Below are 6,827 nucleotides of genomic sequence, written 5' to 3'. Positions count from 1 at the left end.
CTGGACTCTGAGAAACAATCTGAGGGTTCTAGAGGGGAGGGGGGTGGGGGAGGGGTTAGCCTGGTGATGGGTATTGAGGAGGGCATGTTCTGCATGGAGCACTGGGTGTTATGCACAAACAATGAATCATGGAACGCTACATCAAAAGCTAATGATGTAATGTATGGTGTTTAACATAACAATAAAAAATTTTAAAAAATGTCTTGGCTGAGGGCCTGGCTCTCCCTTCAAGAGTACTGGCGTCCAGGTGTCATTTTGGGCTAAATTGTGGTTCGAATGCTGGCTCTGCCACTTATGTGCTTTGTAACCTCAAGCAAGATACTTAACCTCACGGGTCTCAATTTTCCCCATTTGCAAAATGGGAATAATATAATAAAGTTGTTTTGAGGCTTAAGTGAGAAAATGATGTAAATAAATACTAGGAAGACTATCGGGTGCTGTGCGTCCCTTTGCATTCTCTCATCATTTAGCTTTAGCTGTGATGTCACCTCGCCCTTGAGGCCCCCTTGACCTTGACTAAAATAAATCCTTGCTCATACCTCTCTAATCCAGCACCTGTTTTGGTTTCCTGGTAGCAGTAATCACCAGCAGACATGATCTGGTTGACTCCTATGTTTATAGTTTATGGTCTGTCTGCCCCCACCAGGATGAGAACAGGGTCCCCGTCTTTCATGCTTGCTGCCCTATCTTCTGTGCCAAGAACAGTGCCTGGCTCATAGTGGATGCTCCACTAATGCTTGTTGAACAAATGACTGAATGTTCCAGCTGCTTCACATATGCCACTTCAATTAATCCCAACAATTCAGCACGATATATTGCCATTAAAGATAATAAAAACAAAACTGAGATAACTTAAATTATGTAATCAATACTATTTACTGAGTGCTCACTATGGGTCAGACACCAAGCTCAGGGATCTTCAGTGATAATCTCTTTATTAGGGAAGAGAGACAAATGAAGCAGGATGAGCCCAGAAGGACATCTAGGGCTGACCAGTTCTACTCTGGGCTCAGTACTTGTTTTAAATGAAAACTATGTCAAGAATGGTGATCGAGTTTTCTTTGCCCCTAAAATGTTCTGGAATCCCACCCCCACCCACATGGCAATTACTTTAACTGCAACACAATTGGAATGGACATCACTTGTAATTGTATCAGGCTGTCAGTAACAGAAAACCACTTCCAGGGCTTTAACATACTTGTTATGTTTTCGGCTATTAGGAAGTCTGGGGGTAGACAGTGCAGACCTATTTAGCAGCTATGTGATGTCACCAATGTCTCAGTGTCCTTTTAATTTTGTGTTCTGTCCCTCTCGGCATTGGCTTCTTCATGCTTGCTGCCTCATGGTTGCAAGATGGTTGCTGCATCTCCAGGATTCACACCCACATTCTGGTAGCTTGGAACAGAGGCTGGCATATTGCATTATTTGGGGGAGCATGTTAGCTTGCAAGGAAGAAGAAGAAAGAAGCTATTAAGTAGGAAACCACAAAAATGATGACTATTTCAGCTGACACCATGACAAATTGCTCTTTAATAAGTATATCAGATAATCAGAGATCAAAATGAGTTAAGGGAATATAGTTAGTTTTTGGCATTTAAAATCACCAGAGAATCAATTTGCATTGAGTCCCACAAAATATTTAGAGCTTTAAAAATATGTTGATGAGGGACGCTTGGGTGGCTCAGTTGGTTAAGCGTCTGTCTTCGGCTCAGGTCATGATCCCAGATCCCTGGGATGGCGCCCTGAGTTGGGCTCCCTGCTCTAAATGCCCTTTGAACCAGATACTCTCAGATACTTGCAGGAGTGGAGGCAGGTTGTTAGCTGTTTTCCAAAAATGTGACTGACCCTACCCTTACCTTGTGCCATCTACAAGGGCCATCCACCTGAATCTAGCTTACCCTAGTGAAAACTCAACATGGAGAGTGCCTCATGGAGAGTTTAGTACAAGCCAAGGAAGGCCTGGAGGGGGTGGTTTGGTGGAGGTGACATCAAAGCTGAAACTGAATGATGAGAGGGCACAAAGGGACGCAGAGCAATTGGTAAATGGTCATCCTGGGATTTGTTTACATTTTTTCTCACTTAAGCCTCATAACAACTTCATTATATTATTCCCATTTTACAAATGGGGAAAATTGAGGTCTAGTGAAATTAAGTATTTGTTTGAGATTACAAAGTACATAGGGGCACCTGAGTGGCTCAGTTAAGTGTCTGCCTTCAGGTCAGGTTATGATTTCAGGGTTCTGGGATCGAGCCCCGCATCAGACTCTCTGCTCAGCGGGCAGCCTGCATCTCCCTCTGCCTCTCCTTCTGCCCCATCCCCCATTCATGCACACACTCTCTCTCTCTTTCTCTCAAATAAATAAAATCTTAAAAAAGAGAGAGAGAGAGATCGAGATCACAAAGCAGAGCCAGCACTTGAACCAGGATTCCTCAATACTCTCAAGTAGGTAGGGATGGGAGCTAACATCTGTTGAATGTTGGCAGGCACTGTAAATTGCCTCCCCGATAGCCATCTCTATCCCTTTTCCCCAGTAACATAATCACAGTTTGTTCAGTTACTAAGTAGTTCAGTTACTTAAGCTCACAGAGTGTAGGTCTCCAACCCAGCTCCAAGGAACAAATCATGATTAGTCTAAATTAGTCAATGCAAACTCCTTACCCCCGTGGACTGTAAAATGATCTATGGCAGCCAGAGTGAGGGGTGTGCCCAGTTCTGGCCAATGAGAAGGAAAGTTTGCTGTGGAGGGAGGGGACTAGAAGTGGGGTGGGATAGTTCCCTTCCCCCGAAGACAAAAGACTCTTAAGGAGGCAGTCCTTTCTCTCCCAGCTCTGAAGGTACTTGTGTCTCTGGAACTGTGCCGCCATCTTGGGAGACATCAATTCTGGCATTGTTTTGTTGCTGAATAAATCTGAGCAACTACTACCTCTGTATTTCTTGCATTGTGAGAAAAGGACATCACTATTTAAAACATCGGAGTTTTTTTTTTTTTCCTCCTATTACTTGCCGCCTTACACAATTCTAACTCATACACTCTATGTCAGGCACAGAAGTGGCACTTTACCCCCCAGCTCTATGCTTTCTGACTGTGGACTTGACTTCAGTTTTCAGTTCTGTAAAACCAGACTAATAAAAGCACCTGCGTCATCGACTGTAGTGAGGATGAAACGAGCAGCCCGTGTGAAGAGCTCATTGCTCATCCTGTCACACTATAAGCTGTCAGGAAGTGCTAGCCGTCATTATTATTCAAGGGCATTTGCTTTTAAAATATTTTGGGAACTGTACAAGGCTGGCTGGCAGAAAAGGAAAAGTAATGAGAGGGTCAGCAATGGAGCTGCTGGGGGCCAGACGGGGCTAAAAACGTGGATTAGGAAACTCCATGAGATTGTAACAGCTACGAAGCCTGACTGGGAAGGCAGGCTCTGGGAGGAAAAGAGGGAGCAGAATGGCAGAGGCGAGGGAGAGAGTCATGTAGTCTAGCATTGTGAGCATGTCAGACAGACCTACAAAATTGCCAAATAAGCAAAGGAGGGCATACGTGTATGTGTGTGATGGAAATGGGATCATGAGACAATGTGCTTGCTGCAGTCAGTTAGGACTTGGGATAAATAATATGATTTTTCTTGCTATACTTTCATTTCAAAGTGCTCTGTGTATGGCTAATAGAATGGAATATGTGCTAAAACAAAACATGCAAAAACAAACAAACAAAAAACAGAGACAGAGAAAGGAAGTCAAGCCTAGTGGGGGAAAAATGGCATCATCTAGGTGGTGGAAAGGCCTCCTGGAGGCTTTGAATCATTTCTTTCTTTTTTTTTTTTTATTTTATTTATCTATTTGCCAGAGAGAGAGAGAGAGAGAGAGCACAAGCAGGGGGAGCGTCAGGCAGAGGGAGAAGCAGACTCCCCGCTGAGCAAGGAGCCTGAAGCGGGACTTGATCCCAGGACCCTTGGATCAGGACCTGAGCTGAAGGCAGATGCTTAAGCAATTGAGCCACCCAGGCGTCCCAACCTTTGAATCATTTCTTGTTGATGTTCTGTTCTGCCAGCATTTACGGTTAATTCTCCCTGATCAGAATTACTCAGAAATTTCCACTCACCCCTAGGTTCTTACACAGAAGGCAATGCAACTTCTCAAACCGATCGTCCCCAGTTTTAGCTGGTTACCTTGAACCACAGAGAAGCAAGTGTGTTCATCTTAAAGATGCCCCAGCTGAAAGTGTCCAGACAATAATGCTGACCTCTTTCACTTTAGGGCTTTCAGCATAAATCCCCGGCAGATCTCAGACATGAATCAATAGTGCTACCAATCCCAGGTAGTTGGAACACACCCCAGTTCTGACCTGTCTTGGGCACAACGCATAACAGTATTTCTACTGGATGTGCATAGCAACCTCATTTTCCCGCAGAAATCCTCAGGGGAAGCCAGTATCTTGGAACCAAGAATCATGTGTACGTGTTTATGTGTACTTGAGTTTCGTCAAATGTTTAGTGACTGAAAGGACTCCTATAATCACTAATGTATTCCTTCGACTGTCTATTAGGACCTGAAGATGTTAGTCTCTCCTTTTGTTCCTGGTGACTCTGGGAACAGACCCATGACTTCATGGGAATTTTATAGGCCACAAAAATTTTGTTTGGCAGAAATGAGCCCATATTTTGTACATAACAGATTAACACTTGTGTCTACATGTGTGTGTATGTGCATGTGTGTCCAGCCTTCCATCTTTCATCTGGATTATTACTAGGAATTACGGTCTACTTTACTTTGCCAATCCATCCTCCACATTATAGTCAGAATGAGCTTCCTAAAATGTAAACCTGCCTCTTCTCTGCTTAGGACCCTTCAAAGTCTTGTCCATAGGATAAAGTCCATATCATGGCTTGTTAGTCAGATGACATTCTCCCTCCTCTCCCTGGGATAGTCCTGATTCATGCCTTATACTTATTAACAGTAAGTATTAACTGTATACTTATTAAGAATGTCTCATTTCACTCCCCAAAGTAGTTAGATTGGGAAAACATGGTGGAAGATAAAGTATGGGGGTACCCTATTTATCAGGCCCCAAACCTTCCAGCTTTAGTTACCCCTACTCTACTCTTCCATCTTCCATTCCATGCTTTAAAATGCAAATATGTCACATTTCTCCTTGCCTAGGACCCTTCTGTATGCACTTTTCCCCTTGCATAAAACATTACCCCCTCCTCCATCCCCATTCACTTGGCCAATCCCTACTCATTCTGGGATGCCTTGCCCAAGTCCCCACTTCTATTGGAGTTTTATGGCCCTCCTGTGGCTTCCCATCAGACTCTAAACTTTCCTTATTTCAGCTTATCACATCATCTTGAGAATGCCCACTGTGGGACAAATACTACTATCCCTCTCAGTTGTTCACTTGCCTCTGTATAAGGATTATATATATATATCCCTGTCTGTTGCCATGTAACTTGCCGAGTTTGGTGGAGGAGTACCCCTGCCCGTCCCATGGATGGCAGACTTGGCCGTGTAACCTGCGGTAGCCAGTAAAAGAGAATCCAAGGTATGTTTTGTCTAATGGGGGCTTTTCAAGCCATGGTGGGCCTGCACCAGCCCAAATGCTTTTCCTCGACCACGGAGACAGTATATCTTATGTAAAGAGTTGCCCTTCAGCCTGGATCTCAAAACGAAAAGACTGTGGGTTAAATCACAGCCAAAATCATATAACACGAATGGAAAAAAATAAAGTAGTGATTGTAAGCCATCTGAAATTTGGGGGTTGTTACTGCAGGAGAACACCGTGAAGACCGACTGCTCTGTGTAATCCCCTTCATCTCTTAGGCAGTAAACACCCTGAGGTCAGGGAGCATGCCTAGCTACCTTACTCTTATCTCACTGTTTCCTAGAGCAGCACCCAGCACTGGTCATTCCTCATTAGGTTTTGTTTAATGAATGTATGGATGTGTATCTTTGGCTTTCTGGAATACTAGATTGAAATAGTAACTCTTCCAAGGTCCAGATTGGTTACATCTTTAGAAAACAGCATGCTTCTCACACAACATTCCCATTTACTACTTCATTCAATTTCACATTCAATTCTGTAAAAGAAAGAGGTGTTACCAGTTTTGTAAATGATAAAACTGATGCCAGGGAGATTTTTGCCTCTAAGATCACACAGCAATTTAGCAGCAAAGGAAGAATGAAAGCTTTGACTTTAGGGTGCCCAGTTTAGGGTTCTTTTCCATACTATCCTTGACCCAATCCCAGAGAAGACAGGAAATAACTGTTTGTCTTCACCCAAAACCTCCTTGGTGCCGGCTTTCATCCATTCACCATGACCAGTCTTATGGGGAGATACATCGAATCCATCATCCCTTTCTTTGGGATTAAGGGGGGCAGTTAACTAAAATGTCTTCTCTGTTTTAAAAAGAAACCATTTGAAGAATAGAAAGGAAGAGAGAATCACCCAAATTTAGTTCCTGTCTGGTCTTTGTAGATTTCAGGAACAAATTCTGAGCTCCCACAGAGTGAATGAGGTTTTTTGTTCTCCACAAAGGTTGCGTTCAAGAGAACAGGCTCCAGTCTGCCTCACCAATCCACATTCTCTTAATATTTCAGTAAAGAGTAACTCTTATTTTTGGTGGTTTATTTAAGTCAAAGCCGATGTTTAAGTGTCACATCTTCCTACAGCAACAAATATTTATTGATTATCTCAATGCACAAGACATTGTGCTAGTGGGAGTTGAGTTAATTTTAAGTGCTTCCTAATTGCCCTCTGGCTGGCTGAGGTTAAAGTAATTCTTAATCAAAACCTTTGCATCTGTCTTTACTGAGGAAAATGTGAGGGCAGTGC

The sequence above is a fragment of the Leptonychotes weddellii genome, chromosome 1 (assembly GCF_054177405.1).
Source record: "Leptonychotes weddellii isolate Sample4059 chromosome 1, ASM5417740v2, whole genome shotgun sequence".
Classification (NCBI taxonomy): Eukaryota; Metazoa; Chordata; class Mammalia; order Carnivora; family Phocidae; genus Leptonychotes; species Leptonychotes weddellii.
Note: the sequence above shows the minus strand (reverse complement) of the source record.